Source organism: Gossypium raimondii, chromosome 3, assembly GCF_025698545.1.
Source record: "Gossypium raimondii isolate GPD5lz chromosome 3, ASM2569854v1, whole genome shotgun sequence".
Taxonomy (NCBI): domain Eukaryota; kingdom Viridiplantae; phylum Streptophyta; class Magnoliopsida; order Malvales; family Malvaceae; genus Gossypium; species Gossypium raimondii.
In genome coordinates, this window is record NC_068567.1 from 49,272,669 (window position 1) to 49,291,793 (window position 19,125).

A 19,125-nucleotide genomic window follows, 5' to 3' on the forward strand; every position below is an offset into this window, starting at 1 on the left:
AATGGATAATTATTTTATACATAAGTTAAAAGCAGACTTAAAAGACTAATAAGTATTCTTAATTTATATTTAAAAATAATATATATATATATATATGAGACACTTGTCAATCTGTTAAGCTTGATTGTGGAGTTCAAAAAAACTTTATCACATGTGTATTAATATTTTTGTACAACACCAAAAAGAGAGAGTATAAATTAAATTATTAATTTCTTACAAAAAGGTTATTCGCTCCTGTTATTTATATTTATATTTATATTTATATTAAGTCCTTAATTGAGTTAGTGTCACAAGTCAATTGAACATTAACTTAATTAAAAATTATTAAAATACTCTTTTATATACAAAGTAAATTATATTATTATGAGGGTGTTTTATCTTTTAATGTTTTTATATAAAATAAAACATCAATCAAAATAAGATTTGAACCCATGACACATTATTTCTTAAACATTTGACTTTACTTACATCAAAATTTAAAGGTAAACTACATTTGGTCACTCAAAATTTTCATTTTGGGCACCGAAAAAGTTTTCAACATGGGCACTATCATTACATACTTTTTATTATTTTAGTCAATGTCATTACATACATTTATCATTTTATCACTTGCCATTAATTTGTCATTACAAACACTCATTTTATTCACCTAACTTTAATAAGTTTTCATTTCGGTACTCATTTTATCTTTTAATTTCCTTTTCCTTTTTTTTAAGAATTAATTTGAGCTCTTTTAGGGAAAAACTTGGATTTTATAAAGAAAATCAGAGTTGTTACACTCATTAAGGTATGATAAAATGCATGTGTAACATGATTTAATTAATTTTATTTCATTCCAAATAATTAGATAACATGATCCCTTAATTTAGGTCCACTTCGATTCAACACTTGGTCCAAATAAATCGATATCTAAAGTGACTAAATTAACCCAGGTCAATCTAATCATCAAACCAAGAAAACACCTACTCCAATCAGTAAATCTAGTGAATCATTTCTCCTTGTTCAATCGTTTACAATTTCATACAAGTGTTCATGTTAAGCACAATCTGTTAAAGAATTGTGTTGTACTAGTGGAATGACTGATTGGACATATATAATTAGTGCTTGAATAATTTGTAACTAAGTTTTGACTATTCATCTATTAATCATAAATTATTTAGTCACAAAGTCATCCACTAAAGTAACATGAATGCACTTCCAATTATATATCATTACAAGGTTACTAATTTAAAGCTTTAGTCCAATGACCTTGTTGTATGTGTGTTACCCTCATAGGATATTCATGATCCCTTTAGGTCAAATCCATTCACCTAATTCTATCCATTGTATCTAATGATCATTGTTGTATCTTCTTCAATGAAAATGATCATTACTCAAATTAATAATGATAAAATCATTTGTCTCTGACAAATGACCCTAACTAGATTCTATTTTCATAATTCATACAATGTAAATATGAGGATATCACTCACTCTTTATTTGAGTTATGAATTTCACTATTATAAGTGATGTCATGTCATGCACAAGCCATGTACCAACATACCAACTTTCAACCCACTACCATGAGAGCACATATTTTCAAGATATTAAAGCACATGAGTTATTCACACATGGTCATTTACTTACATAGGATTTAGGTAAGTCATACCATAAACGTCACCAATGAATAAATCCATAAAAGGATCTAGTGTTAATTCAACTTGGGTACTGTCCAATATATTATCAATCCAAACAATCACATATGTGTTTCTATTTCTATGAGTCAATCTTGCTACGATAATCAAGACAAGCTATCTCCTCAATTAGACTTTATAGATGACATAACAATTCCCTATTATTTTAACCATTTGCTCAATTTGACTCTTCGGGCTATAGAAAATTTAGATTACCTACTAATATAAGTTGTATTCTTGCATTAAATTTGTTCATATAATACAACTTAATATAAGTTAATAATTATTTATTGATTTATTTTACGTGCAACAATCATTGAAAATAGTCTACTATAGGGATAATTAATAACATTTGTTTATTTCCATAAATAATTAGTTTAATCATTTTAATAATCTAATATATATACCATAATATAATTATACATATACATATATACTATTTGAAGTTACAAGAAAAGGAACAATTCCTTCATGGCGTGCATATAATATACCATTTCTCACCATATTATTTTACCACGTGTAAATATTTATTATATTTTAAAAATTAATTAAGTATAAATTCTTTATTAATATATACTATCAAATTTGGAATAAAAAAATTCATTAGTAATCGTTTCCATAACTAAAAATAATAAACTATATTTTTAATAGAAAATTTTCGACTTTAAAGTTGTAAGATTCTCTACATTTTAGAATTTTTATCAATTACATTTCACACTGATTAGATTAAAATTAAAGTATTGCACCCATTTTGTATGGTAAAAATATTAGACTATATTTAATATAAAATTGATTACAAGTATAAAGTATTCCATATTATTAAAAATATTACTAAATTTGATTTGAATAATACTTTGTATATACCAATAAATTTGTATTAGTAATACTTTAAATATATGTAAGATTACTAAATTAAATTTAATACTTTAAAAATTATATATATTTTAAAAAATATTGATTTTAAAAATTGTATAAAGTATTCCAAATTATTTAAAATATTACTAAATTTAATTTAGTACTTTATACTTTAAAATATGATCATATTTTAATTTTAAAATTGTATGAGTAATACTTACAAAAGAATAATATTATGTTGAAAAATTAAAATATGATATTAACTAATAAAAAGTGAAAAATTAATTGATATATGAATTTTTAAAGTATTAAATTTATTTATTTATTTATTAATTGATAATTGATTTTTGGGAAATGGAAGAGTTTTAGAGAAAATAAATGTTTAATACTTTAATCATTTAAGTAATTTTTAATACTTTATTTTATTTGGATCATTATATTTAAGTTATTTTCTATTATATATATTTATTTCATTTAAAATTTACAGATAACTTTAGTTTAGTTTCTGATTGTGATGCTATTTTGATTTTTAATTTAATAAATACTCAAATTATTGTATAAGTTAATTAATATGATTATATTTTGCATGATATATAATATTAATTTTATAATTGTGCTATGTGAATTCTAAATTATGATATTACTAAACATTATATAAAATCAAACAAAGATGGAATCAATAATTAACGAACATAACTTGAAATTGTATTTTCAAAAAAAGAAAAAATTGATTTTATTTCCCAAAATGCATTTTATGATAGCACTAATATATAAGATTTTGATTTCTGAAGAAATTTTAATTGTTAAGAAGGTGTTGGACAAGTGTCACCATTTTAATTCAATCAGCTTTAATGCCATTTGAAATCCCTGAAATTAAGGGTAATACAATGGTTTATGCCATAATTGATTGGTTTAAAATGAAACCCAACAATTGTATAAAAGGAAAAAAATGCTTCAATTGGGAGAACATTATGTGGTCAAAAGAGTAAATGCCGGAGTTCATCTGGATTTAATGCCCTCCCTTTAATTAGAAATTTGTTGAACCTCTAAAAATAAAATCTCCTTTGCAGCCTCCGTAAATAGCATTCATATACAAACAATGCGTAAGAGTAGATTAGATTACTGGTATTTTAAGCTATTTTTATCTTAATTTTTATTTATTTACTTAATCATATACATTGTACTCAATTTTTTTATAATCTAATTACCGTTGAACTCTATTGATTTTTATCAATATTTACAACATCGTTCACCAAATATTTGTTTCCATAAATTCTTTACCTACCATAATTCATTATGCTAGTATTTTTATTTTTGCACAATCTCATTATAAATTTTATTTACATAATGTTTAGAACTACCCAAAGCCCCTCACCAACCCATAAGTAGGAAGATAATGTGCTTTATTGCACTCGAACCCACGTCCTCCTTCATTGGCAACAATGCTATTGAGTAATATTTTCTCGTATGTTATTGATAGGACTATTCGGGTGTTTATACATGTTGTTACAAATGCTATTACAACTCATGATAGGGCCCCACTATTTTGTCTTGACTCCATGCCTCTAGTACAGACATTCTCTGTCCCTTGTACTAACACTCTCAGCGAACTCTAGGTTTGCTGGATATATGTTTACGGAGCACATGGTCCTTTCTATTCCTGGGACTGACATTCTGGGCAAGCTCCGTGCCTGCTGGAGACGTGTTTAGATGGCCTGTGGAATACGCAGTCCCTTTTGCGAGCTCCTTGAGTGTATGCGAGCTGAGACCGAGGCCTTCCCCAGGTTCCTACGAGCTGGATTTGCGGCCTTGCCTTGTGAGCTAGGTCATTGGCTTTGCCTTGCAAGCTGGGTCCATGAGCTCACTTTGCTATCCTCTTGTGGTTCGTCTCACAATCAATCTTCTGGTGGGACCTATCCGGGTCACAAGTTGGAGACCCAGAACCTTTCTAGGATCTAGGTCAGTGATTACTAATGTATAACCCAGCCTCAAGCGTGTGAATTGGAAACAAGAAGCTGTCGTCGGTGGTTTTGAACAGCCTGTGTGACCCCTCTGGGATGGAGAACTCATACGCGAAGTTGGGAAGTTTGATTCCCCGCACGGCCAGAACTCGTTGCAGTTCATCTTGTTTAGTGGTGTAGGGATAGAGTTTGTTTGTCACCAGAACCAGAGATAGTCGTTCCCGCAGTGGACGGGCTTGGATGATTCGGTTACAAATCTCTCTCATCTTCGTCATAGTATTGATAAAAGAAGAAGATAGAAATTAAAAAGCACAAATGTTTTTGAAATTACCTTTGTTTCAGATTGCTGAAAATCCTAAGCGTGAAAGATTTAAGGCTCCGGAGGTCCTGCATTTTAAACAAGGATTTCTCTTCCCGCTTTTTGACGATTCGTATAATCGAGGAAAATCAAGGATCCAGATACGAGTAGATGGAAATGGTTCAACTCTTAACGATTAGATACACACACTCGAAACCTGCTCGCGCATGTGGCAGAACAATTGTTATGCATCGTAACTCGCAGTGTACCCAACAAGTTGCATTTAAACTTGACATGATGGACCTAATGAATGCCATTTTATAACACCCCTTAGGCTGACTAGGAGGGAGAGGATTTTTATACATCAGTAATCACTAAATCAAATCCTATAAAGGATTCGGGTCTCCAACCCATGACTCGGATAGGTCCCACCAGAAGATTGAGTGAGATACAAACCACGAGAGGACAACAAAGAGAGCTCGCGGACCCAGCTTGTGAGGCAAAGCCAATGACCCAGCTCGCAAGGCAAGGCCGCAGATCCAATTTGTAGGAACCTGGGGAAAGCCTCAATCTCAGCTCGTATACACTCAAGGAGCTCACAGAAAGGACCGTGTGCTCCGCAGGCCATCCAAACAAGTTTCCAGCAAGCACGAAACCCGCCTAGAATGTCAGTCCTAGGAACAAAAAGGACCGCATGCTCCGTAAACACATACCCAGCAAACTTGGAGTTCATAGAGAATTTCAATACAAGGGACAGAGAATGTCAGTACTCAAGGCAGCTGTAACACCCCGTACTCAGCCTAGACGTTAAGACCAAGTCAGGAGAGCTACATAAAAACATTTCAGAAAAACTAAATCTTTAACTATTTAAAGTTTAACAGACGAGATCATTTACAATTAGTTCAACATAAAAATCCAAATCATAGTCTGAAATCCAAACCAAACGTAATAGTATAAGTCCAAATTAAACAATAAATAAAAAGTAAAAGATGACCGAACTCCTGCCACGCCGACTCGCCTAAGTTTATGCATTACCTAAAATCCAAACAAATAAATAAATGAGTTTGCAACTCAGTGTGTGTGTAACTTAGGTTTAATGATAATTTGTAACCTACAAATGTAATTTCATTTTCTATAGATCATCTATTTTTTAGAATCAGATACAAATGCAGAAACAAAGAATGTTGGATACAAATACATAATATATCAGATATAGATGTAGAACATATCAAATTCAGATGTAGAATAATTTAGATTCAGATGCAGATTCCTAACCCCATCCGCTACACACCATCTCCGTCCATCCAACACACCATATAGGGCATCAAGTACCCATCCATCCTTACACATTGCATAGTGGCTATATGTCACGTTTTAGAATAATCGCAGCCTAGCTACTATATCAGAATGCCATAAATCGCTAGAATCAGAAATATGTGTGGCTTAGTCACCAGATTCGACAAATTATTAAACTGCCTACACTTCTTTCTTTATACAATCCCAATCCCGATGCAGATGCTAACTAACATATACAAATATAAGTATGCAATATAACAAATTTAGATCATACTTAATCAATACAAAATACATTTACTCGCTTGTCTACAATATCGATGTTATAAACATAATAACAATTTATACAGAAACAAAGTATCAGCTAATTGATTTTATAGCCTAAATTAGATCATACAGACCCTATGATAGGCCCATGTCCGATAGAAACGATGTTTATGACCTTAATAAAAAATTCAAAATTTTGACTTACAAGCCCGTGTGGATTCACACGGCTTGAAAAGCTAACCCGTGTTATCTACATGGCCTAGCACACGCCCGTGTGGCCTATCTCATTTCCACACGATTTGACACACGGCCATGTGACTCAAAACAGTGAGTCACATGGTCCAGCACATGGATCGGCACAAGCTCGTGTGACTCAAAACACAACATAATTCTCACACGGCTTGGACCCATGCCCATGTCTCTAGCTCGTGTGAACCTAATTTGGAAACAGTGGGTACACGGCTTGCCACATAGCCTACCACAGGCCTGGCACACGGTCGTGGCATCAACAGCCATGTCTTTCGGTGTTCGAAAATCGTAAAAAAATCAGGTTTTCGTTACACATCTGAAGAAGATTCGAGGCAAAAGCAACCAAATGTGATTCCTGAACCTAAAACGTCAACCAATTACTCAATTACACAACTTAACCGACGGAATTTACTCAAATAACAATCAACCAAAAGTGTCAAAAGTTTCGATGCAATTCTCGATGGAACTAACAATTACCCATAAATTAGCTGCAATTATCCAACTTAAGAAGTTGGAGAGACACAACCTGCTTCCAAATCTTCCTTTACAACGAACCTAAATAATAATGACACAAGGAAATAGATTAAAATTTCGACAATAGAGTTCGAAGGAAAACACCCAATTCACACCATCCAATAATAACAATGGTAAAAATGACGAAAACTCACCTTAAGAATTAGAATTCAGTCAATCGAGTGATACAGAATAACCAATTGCATAGCAACGAGGCAAAAATGGAAGATCACAAAAAAACAAAAAGTAAAAGAAAAGAAAAAGAAAATGATGAAGAGGGTGTCAAGAACATAAGAGGGAAACCAAAATTTGAACAGAAGTAAATTAATTATTATATAAATAAATAAAAACTAATCATCACAAAGTGTAAAACTTAAACCTATCGCTTACGCAGGGACTCAAACAAAAGACCAAAAGGTATATAGAAGCTTAACCATTGAACTAGTAACTCATTCTTAACATAAAACTGCACTGAATTAAACTTAAGTTGATAGTTCAAGGATAGGGATTAAGCCTATTTAAAACAAAATATAACCACCAACTTTCCAACAGTGAAGATCGAACCCCTAACCCCAAACATATAAATAGAACACTTAATCACATATACAGAGACTTAATTATTTATAGACGTTAACAACGAAACATTCAAATTTTGGGGCGTTACAGTAGCAGAGTCAAGACAAAATAGCATCTGTAACATGTATAAATACTCAAACACTCCTATCAATAACATACAAGAAAATATTACTCAACAAATGCTAATGCCAATCGAGTTAAGACTCAATCAGCTATGCTAATATTTTAAATTCACTTGAAACTTCATTCTTTCTAAAATTACCATATTAATAAAAAAAATTCAATCAATAAAACCAAAAATCCATTTTTTAAGTTTTAAATGCCTCGCTATTTCATTTTTAAAATTAATATCTAAAGTCAATGATACTAATAAATTATATGAATTAGTCTTTCCTTTTCACACCAATAGGCAAAGTCAATAAACTCTTCAATTATGTGAATTATTTTTTTCCTAATATGACTTTCTAAGTAAAAACATATATTTAGGGATCTTTTTCGTCATTTTACATTTTCCTCTACTAATTTGTTAAATTTAATAAAAATTACAAAACTTAACTTTAAAGGCTTACTAATGTATATGATGATGAAGACACCATAGATGATTTGCTTGGGTAACACCTAAAGTTGAAATTGCAAGGAATAAGTTTCATAATTCATAAAGAAGCAAGTAGAAAATAATAAATAACATCCATTAAACAATATATACTTTACTTTCTCTTATTTATTCATAATTCACCTTGTGTTTCGTTTCCCTTACATGGTTATTTTCCGAAACTTGATTTTAGCAATTTAGATTATTTATATCTGAATATTACTGATGAGGTAGTTCGAAATGCGTTATTTAGTATGGGTCCCTTAAAAGCCCCGGGTTCAGATGGTCTTCATGCTCTTTTTTATTAGAGTCAATAGGACACGGTTGATCTGGATATGTGTTTTTGGGTTCATGGTATTTTTTCTATACAACATTTTAATTGTTCTATCAATAAGACACGCTTTGTTCTCATTCCCAAGATTACAAGCCCTGAATCTCTATCACAATATCATCCTATAAGCCTCTGTAACATTCTTCACAAGATTGTTACCAAATTTTTTGCAAACCGTTTCAAGTCGATTCTCCTTTCCCTTATTGCTCAGAATCAAGTTAGTTTTGTGGCAGGGAGACAAACCACATAAAACATTATAATTGCTCAAGAGATTGTGCACTCGATGCGTACCAAAAAATAGATTAAGTCATGGATGACCATCTAAGTGGATTTAGAGAAAGCATATGATAGTCTCTGTTGGGACTTTATTAGGGACACTTTGTAACACCCCTAACCTGTCTCCGTTGCTAGTTTAGGGTTATGGAGTATTACTATTTAATTTAGAACATTTACTTTTAAAAAGTAACAGTAATACAAATCCTTCTACATCATTCAATAATTCATTTAATTCAATGAATAAATACATTTATGGACCTTAAACCGAGCTTATGGGACCCTAAAAATAATTTAAAAACATATTGGGATCATTTCGAAATAAAATAGAAAAATCTAAAAATTTTGAAAATCAATGTCACACGGTCATGTGGTTACTTCACACGCTTGTGTGGCTACTTCACACACCCGTGTATGTTGACCGTGTAACTAACCGTGCCTATGTAATATGTGGTCACACAGTTGTGTGACCAGATCATGTAACTCATAGTGGTTGTGTAGCTCCGGGTCACACAGCCATGTCGCCAGGCCTTGTAACTCACTGTGCCTGTATGGACTAACCTGCAGTGAAAATAAATAAGACACACGGCCATGTGTGACACACGTCCGTGTGACAGCTTATGTCTCAGGCTGTGTGCTCTAAAATTTTCCTTTAAATTAAAGTTTACTAAAAATATTTTCTTGAGCCACAAGCATACCATTTGCCAACCTTTTGACCTATTCAATACACATTTAAACCAAACCAAAACATGCCAAAATCACACATGTCCAACTCATATTCATCAATCAACCAATGTACCCTTATTGGTACCATAATATACACATCTAAACAACTCAACTAAATAACATGGTTTTATACTCTCAACCTACACCACACACTTATAATTCATCCATTATCAGCTCATATAAACATATTTCAAATCATATTTTTACCTTATACTTAAAAGTGACCAAAAGATACATACTTGCCAAGCATTATAAGTTCAAACAACTATATACACAAAAGACATACACATTATGATAACCAAATAGCAAACACAATACTTTCATTATATAAAAGCCCTATACATGCCATTTATAACCATAGCCAAAATAACCAAAACTTCTAAAGTGTTTGTCGGATAGTGTGATAGAACTCCAACAAGGTTCCAACCGACCGAGCTTCCGGTGATATACAAAACAAAGAAAAATAACTATATAAGCAACTAGTACTTAATAAGCTCGTATAAGATAAACTTAAACTTACTGTTCTTTAACATTAATCATTTAATCATGCTCATTAAATCATATAGGTACTTGACTTTCCTATTCACAACAATCCACATCATTAGTAAAGAACTTAAACATATATTTTCAAAGAAACATGACATATATCATGAAATAGATTGCATCATTTCACCTTTTCCACATGTTTGATTAGTAATCTTTTCCATCCATATGCAAGTACCAAGTTTACCATTTCATAAGATCATTAACAACAATTATTTTGTATTCATGCCTTTCCTTTAGCCTTTACTTACCCATTGAACCATCAAGAATTTCATTGGATACTCGGGAATACTCACACATAGTGTGTCTTTTCATATAATTGTAACATTTCCTTTCCAATAGTGCTCTCACGAGCTGTGAAATAGGCTTACTCACATGATTTGTGGGTCAGAATGTTAGCTACACTATGCTACTCACACGAGTCATGGAGAATCCACAACAAATGCAAGACCTTAGCCATCGATGGGACATTCAAGACCATCACCCGAAACCATATAATCCCAAATAACATGTCATTCGTATCCTAAGAATTCTTAAGGTTCAAACTGGACCTTTGTATATATCTGAATCATTTAATTTCATTATATTGTATCGTTTCATTCATGCTTCATGAATTATACATTTCTCAAATACCAACTTTAAGAATACTAATGTTACAATTTAATCCACAATATAAATTACCAAATAAGCTACAAATCAAGATTAAAATCACATAATTATTCATAATAACTCATTCAAAACATCAAATAACAATTTTTATCTCTATACGACCTTACCTCAATCACCATGGTTGTTACAGCTAAGTCAAAAGCTAATCTGAGACTTTAACCTTTCCAAGATTCAAATCCGGTTGATTTTTTTCTTGATCTAAATAAAAATTTCATTCAATTAAATCATGTCAACAACTTAACACCATAAATTCTAGCTTATAACCTATTTCATTGTAAAATTACAAAATTACCCCTAAGGTTTTAACCTGTATACAATTTAGTCCTTAATCTTGAAACTTAAAATTCAACAAATTTTAATAGAAAACCATATTATTCGATTTTTCCTTATACCTATATCAACCCTAATTTTTCCCCATTTTACAAAATATACATGAAATTTACCATTTAAATAAATTAATCCCTAAACCCTAAATTCACTAAAAATCATTTATCAAAACATGTTCATTTGACAACTAACTTTAATTATCTATCAATTAACTTCACAAACACATCAAATTCATTCATGGAATATCCCTCAACCTTTAAAAATTTTGCAAATTAACCTCTAGAGTAAGTAGATTAAGCTAAAACGAATTCATGAACCTAAAAATTACTAAAAACAGAACTTTGAAACCTACCATGCACAAGATGCAATCATGACCAAATGCTCCAAGCTCCTTCTAATGGTGTTTTCAATCAAATTGAAAGACTGAGAAAGATGATGTTTTGTTTTAGTTTATCTTTTTCTTTTATTTACTAATTTACTAATTTGACCTTTAACAATCATTTAAACTACCATAAAACCTATCTATAAACATCCAATAACTTTAAGTTTGGTATAATCACTATCTAAATCCGTTAGTTTAGATTTGAAGGCCATTTAATCCATTTAATTATTAGAAACCAACTTTTGCATCTTTCACAATTTGGTCCTTTTTACCTATTTAACCCTTTAAACTTTAAAATTCCTTAATGAAAATTTAATAAAAACCTAGTGTAAGTCTATAGAAATTAAATAAATATTAAAATTCTAACTAACTCGTCAAAATCGTGGTCCTAAAATCACTATTTTTGACACCACTGAAACGGGTTGTTGCACACTTTATTAGACATTGGTTTTCCTTCGACCTTGGTTAATGCCATCATGGAATGTATCACGTTGGTTTCCATGCAGATTGTGTGGAATGGAAGGATTTCTAATGAGTTTGTTCCTAAGAAGGGTATTAGGCAAGGTTCTCCATTGTCTCATTATATTTTTGTTATTTGTATGGAGAGATTAGATCAATTAATTCACAAAAAATGTTGCGGATAAGAACTAGAAACCAATTGTTATGGGGAAGGATGAGCCACCCATCTTACACCTTTTCTTTACAGATAATCTGTTCTTGTTTGTTGAAGCTGATGTTGATCAGACGTATAGGATGCTCTTAATTCTTTTGAAGCGGCTTTAGGACATAGAGTTAATGGAATGAAAACTAGGGTGGTTTTCTCAAAAAAATATGGGTGTTATCAATACTATTTCTATTTGTAGAATTCTTAGTTTTCACCACTCAGATGATTTGGGAACCCATCTAGGTTTGCATTTGTTTCACAAGTGAGTAATAAAGGTATTTATCATCGACAAAGTTAGGCGGAAGTTGGATAGTTGGAATGCTAGTATGCTTTCAATGGTTAGGCGGATCACTTTAGTTTTGGTTGTTCTGTTATTGATACCTAATTATTTTATGCAAACTGTGAAGATCCCTCATGGTATTTGTGCAGAAATTGAGACAATTACCAGAGATTTTATCTGGAGGAGAACATATTCTAGAAAGAAAGTGTCTTTGGTTAATTAGGGAGATTGCTACCAACCCTTGTCTATTAGAGGCCTTGGGATACGACGCCTTAAAGAAAAAAAATGATTCTTTTATGTTTAAGCTGGTTTTAATCTCCTTTCTAATAAGGAAGCTTTATGGGTTAAAATCTTCCAAGCCAAATATAAGATTACTGAGGTAATCCTAGACGACATCTATTGTAGTAAATGTTTTTTCGTCTAGAGATCGCTTTCAAAGGTTTGGCCTCTGCTATGCCAAAGCCTACTCTAGTCTGTTGGTGATGGGAATCTTGTGAAATTTTGGACTGATAATTGGATAGCGAATGTTGGCCCTCTTATTATTTTTTTCGATTCTCATCCCTTATTGATACTTCTATAACCTTGAGTGAGGTTGTTTCTATGAATGGAAAATGGAATTGGGATTATTTACGTTGCTTTTTGGACAGTGATACTCTCTTTTATATTGCGGGAATCCCGACTCTGAATTCTCTGGTTGATTAGGATGCTTTTGAAAAATTCTCTTAACCCTCCGAATGACAAATGGAAGGTTGTTTGGTCTTTTAATGGTCCTTAACGGATTCGTCATTTTCTTTGGTTAGTACTTAAGGAACGCCTAATGACTAATGTGGAACGTTGTAAGAGAGGAGTTTTGACGGACCCTTGTGTGATTTGTAAGAGAGCCGAGGAATTTTGTATTCGCATTTTAAAATACTACTATCAAGCACAGGAGGTTTGGAAACAAATTATTCCCTCTAGCCTCTTAGCTCAATTTTTTTTCTTTCTCTTTGCAGGATTGGATTTTAAAGAACTTGAGAAATGTTTTTGGCTTAAAATATAAGGATTTGATGTGGCAATATTTTTTTGGTATTGTCTACTGGAGACTTTGGAAACAAAAGAATCTTACGTTTTTCGAAGGGATTTCTTTTGATTTTGCCAATATATTACAATCTTTGTGGTGTTGGGCGAGTTACATTAAGTTGAGGCCTGGCAGGCTTATGGACCTATAAGTAATCGATGTAGGAATTGTAGGTACTGGTTCTTTTAAACTAAATGTTAATGGTGCCTGCAATCCATCTTTGGGTCTTGCATCTTCGACAGCAATGGCAAGAGATGAGCATGGTAGGTGGCTATAAGGGATCGGGAGAAATTTAAATTAAACACTCTAAACCCTTGCATCAATTACTAAAATTTGTACAACATTTTTTAAGTATTAATAATTACTTTTAGTTTTTTCCATGCATTTTTCATTAAATATTTACAAACATTTTATTGCTAATTTTTATTTTTGTAAACTCCCATTTAAATATCAAAAATAATACTTTACATAAAACAACAAAGGATTGATCCAAACAACAATTTCTAATTCTAATGTAAAATTGGAATTTAATTTTATTTCAAAAATTTTAATACATTACTATTTTTAAACATTCTATGATATAACTTCAATATAAATATAAAAATCTCATTCTTCAAACATAAATTCAAATCTGAATCATATGTAAAAACTAGTTTCTTAAATATGATGAAATTACTATACTAAAGGTACAAAAATCCAAACACACCAACGATGTCAAGTTTATGTAAAAGTTTAAAAACTTAATCCTAACCATTAAGGTGTTTTAAAAATTTAGAGAAAATATCAAAATATTTAAAATGATCTCAATAACAATAAATGTCGAGGTTATTTCAAAACCCTTACAACACCTTGTCTTTAAACAACCTTTTAAAACAAGAAAAATTTCAAAACTTAAAAAATGGAATCTAATATTTGAAAAGCGTAATTTAAAAAAGGGGGAAAATCTAAAAAATTTAAAGGGACCTCACCACCCATAAGTGTTAATGTACTATTTAAAACCCCAATTAAATCCTAACCCTAAAAAACTTATAAATAGCTAATTTCACTTGTTTATTTTTCACAAAGAATCCAAAATTTCCTCTCATATCTCTTCTATCCTACATACATAAAGTTGACAACTAATTTTTGATTTTTTGGAGTCGCCACCGATCTTTGATTGAGGTGTGATCGGCTAACCCTAAAAACAATTCTGGTCTACGAAATTTGAGAAAATAGGATCGGGAGTCAGTTACGCACGAGGAAGGGTTAGCACCCCCGCAACGCCCAAAAATCGGTACCGAATTTGATTGTTTAATGTCTTGGTGTTGAAAATTTGAAAAGATTTTAAAAGAAAACTTTTAACTCATAAATGAATCAAAAAAATAAAACATTCTTATTTCAAATAAATAAAACATCACACCCAGTGAGTTAGGGCACAATATTTTTAAATCTTCAAAATTAAGTTTGTCTTTTGATTTAGAAATTCTTATCTCGAGACGCTAAAATGTCATGACCAGTAAGTTAGGACTCGACATTTTTGGATTCCTGAGAATAAGCTTTTATCTGAAAATTGTGGATTTATTGCAAAACAAATACTTGGCTTTCTAAATTCATCGAAAAATAATCGCAATCCAGTAAGTTAGGACACGATCTTTCTCGAGAATCATGAATGCCAAATATTTAAAAAAATTAAAAATATGATGATTTTAATGCTTTGACGCAACCAAAATATATATTTTCTAAAAGGTATGTTAAAAAGTTAATGTATAACATGAACTTGTAGCTGAAGTCGGTCTTGCATCTCCTTCTGGTACTGTTAAAGCTTTTCCAATCTCTGATCCATATCTTGCTCGAGTGCCGTAACGGTGTTTGATTGGTTGGTTGGTTTCCAGGTTAACTGAGCAATGATTTTAGTTAATTGGGATCATCTAGTGATGTTTAATGCATATGATGTAATCTAATGCAAATGCATGAAATGAATGCAAAAAAAGACGTTGATTCATGTTCAATTCTTTACTAGAAAACTTCACTAGAAAATAAATCTCTTTACATAAAGCAGATATATAGATACGGCTTCACCCTCGTACTCCAAGCGAAGACATCGACCATTCAGATATTAAGATGCATCTCGCGAATTTGAGCTCCTTTTTATTTGATCTAGGTCGTAACTCCTTACTCACTCACGTTCATTAACTTCTTTAAAAGATTGGGACCTTTGATGACTTTTGACTAAACTTTGACAATTTGAATCCTCAGGTCATGCAGCAAAGTCGTATACTCCTCTTGTTAAGCTATTACCTTTCATGTCACATTTTCTTAGACTATACTCAGACAACCGTATTATCCTCCACCTTATCAAGAAACCCGTTTTCCGTGGCAAGTTCTCTATTAACAACCAAACGTGAATCAACATCTCTTTTCTATGATGAAATGCCATGCAGTCAAAAATGTCATGCAGCCAAAACAAAACACACAAGTTAGTAAAAATCATAATTCAATGTATAAAGGAAATAATAAAAGCACCTATTCAGGACTCCTCTAGGGTTTGGTATAGCTCTATCTAGGGCAAGTTCCTAAGGTTTACTATATGAGGGTTAATTTCTAAAGCAAAGGTACCTGAACCAGCAGATTCCTCGATCCTCACCCATTATAGGCTCATATGGACTAGTTCAATTCAGGGGAATACATTTCCCTATGACTGCACGGAGATGAAAATCTCACGAAGACATAGGTACGGATGTATCCCGAAAGCGGTCTACTACCCTGCACGGAGGTGAAAACCTCACGAAGGACTAGTTTCTCGCTCCCACTTAAAGGGGTAAAACTGACCATGCAATGCAAAAATGCAAATACAGATAAACAAACTTGGTCCAATCATGCAAACATATCATGATGAAAATGAATGCACAGGGAAATCATGATTTTTAAAAAACTTTTGATTTTCGACAAAAAGACAAAACATAACCAATTCACTGCTCGACTCTCTAGTGTCCCCAGCGGAGTCGCCAAGCTGTCGAAACCGAGTTTTTGAAAACAAAAATTTAGTTGTCGACTTTTAAAAAACGAAAATTGGAGTCGCCATCGATCTTTAATTGAGGTGTGATCGGCTCACCCTAAAAATAATTCTGGACTACGAAATTTGAGAAAATAGGTTCGGGAGTCAGTTGCGCACGAGGAAGGGTTAGCACCCTCGCAACGCCCAAAAATCGGTACCGAATTTGATTGTTTAATGTCTTGGTGTTGAAAATTTGAAAAGATTTTAAAAGAAAACTTTTAACTCGTGAATGAATCAAAATAATAAAACATTCTTATTTCAAAGAATTAAAACATCACACCCAGTGAGTTAGGGCACAATATTTTTAAATCTTCAAAATTAAGTTTGTCTTTTGATTTAGAAATTCTTATCTCGAGATGCTAAAATGTCATGACCAGTAAGTTAGGACCCGACATTTTTGGACTCCTAAGAATAAGCTTTTATCTGAAAATTGTGGATTTATTGCAAAACAAATACTTGGCTTTCTAAATTCATCGAAAAATAATCGCAATGCAGTAAGTTAGGACACGATCTTTCTCGAGAATCATGAATGCCAAATATTTAAAAAAATTAAAAATATGATGATTTTAATGCTTTGACGCAACCAAAATATATATTTTCTAAAAGGTATGTTAAAAAGTTAATGTGTAACATGAAACAAATACTTCAATTTAGATTATACATGTATATGTACAATATGTATATAAAACAATGGAATATATAGATATATATATATATGATATATAGATAAATTTTAAAATATGCATATTCATATATTAAAAATATATATAAACATATATATATATATATAATGAATGAAATATGTATTTATAATATTTTAAAAAATGTATACATATATAATATAGCAGATGCACGATATCTTGGTATCGTAAAAGTATAACATGTAAATGATAAATATATATGGTACATGTATTATAAAATGTAAAAATATATATGCATATAAAAGTTAGGAAATAAAAATAAAACGTATATACAGTATTTATAAAAGTTTAGAAATATACATATACTATAAAAATGCGTATAAATATTATATAAAAATGTGGGAAATATATTTACAATAATTTTAAATAGTACATGTATATATATTATAAAAAATATATGTTTGTATGTACATAAAAATAGTAATTAAATAATAATTAAATAATAATAATAATGATAATAATAATAAGGAGAAAATAAATTTAAAAGACAACAAATTGCAAAAAAAGGACCAAATAGTAAAAAAACTAAAATAACAAGAAAGAAATGAAATTTAAGCAAAATAATGGGCCAAATTGCGATACGCGAATTACATGGAGGGTCAAATCAGAAATAATCCGCCTCCCTAAAACGGTGTGCAGCGATATGGGCTGAAATGAACAAAGGCAGAAACATTCGGGCCAAATTAAAAAGAAACAAAAATTGATTTAAAATACGATTTTAAAAATCGAAGGATCAAATGCGCAAATGGACCATTGAAAGGAATATGCGCGGATCCTGGAACCGGGTCGGATCGATGCGCGGATCCTCCTCAAACGGCGCCGTTTTGCTCTAATTATAAAATTAAAAATTTCCTTAAAAAATCACTTTTTGCTTTCTTTTTAAAAAACAAATAGACCCTAACTAGGGTTTTCTTCTTTCCTCTGCCGCCGCTCTCAACCCCAATCGAACCACGACGCTCCGTCGAGCTTTGATTTGGGCGAGGAGAAGGTCGTTTCAACGGCAAATCTTGGGGGTTAATCTCTTTCCCTCTCCTTACTGCCGTTTATGTATATAAAAAGAAAGCAAATAATACAAAAAAAAAAGAAAATAGGCAATAATAGACGCGATTCACCTTTGAATTTCAGTTTTTTTCTATCTATTTTCAATATCTCTTTTACACCGAAATTTCCTCTTTTACAGATTGATAACGACCTTAAATAGCTGAAAATAAAATAATAGGGAAAAAAATCTATTTCCCCAACAATATTTGTTGTGTTTGTTGCTATTGATGCGCTGTATGCCTCCTTTTTCGCAGGTTCGGAGGCTGTTGAGGAGTGTGCGAGCACATGGAGAGGGTCGTCTCCGAGTCTTGCAGCGACTGGGCACTTGCTGGAGGTGGGGAGGTTGCGGCGATACTTGCTGCTAGGGTTTGGCTGCTTAGTTTTGTATTTTGGGCTGGGTCTGTATTGGGCCAGGGTAATTTAGGTTAATTTTGGGCCTTAAAATGTTTGGCGAGCCCGGGCAAAAAAATTGGGTATTATACATAATATTTTCTAAATCCAAATTTCAAAGTTCTATAATGGTTGCATCCTTAACGAGATTGGAAGAATGACATGCCACTCGGAATGCAGTAACAATGGGGAATATCTAGTGTCTTAGTTCATCATAGCATAGACATAAAAGTGCCTCACAAGGTGATCATTCCTCATTTAAAAGATGTTGGTTTCTATCACATTAATGAATTTGAGAATTTTACTTTTGTGCCAACATTTATTTTTCTCTAATTGAACCATAAAGGCCCAAGACCTATACATTTAATCTCTTATGCAACAAAGTTACAAAAATGTTGAAAGATGTAGCACTATAGGAAAGCGTTTCGAT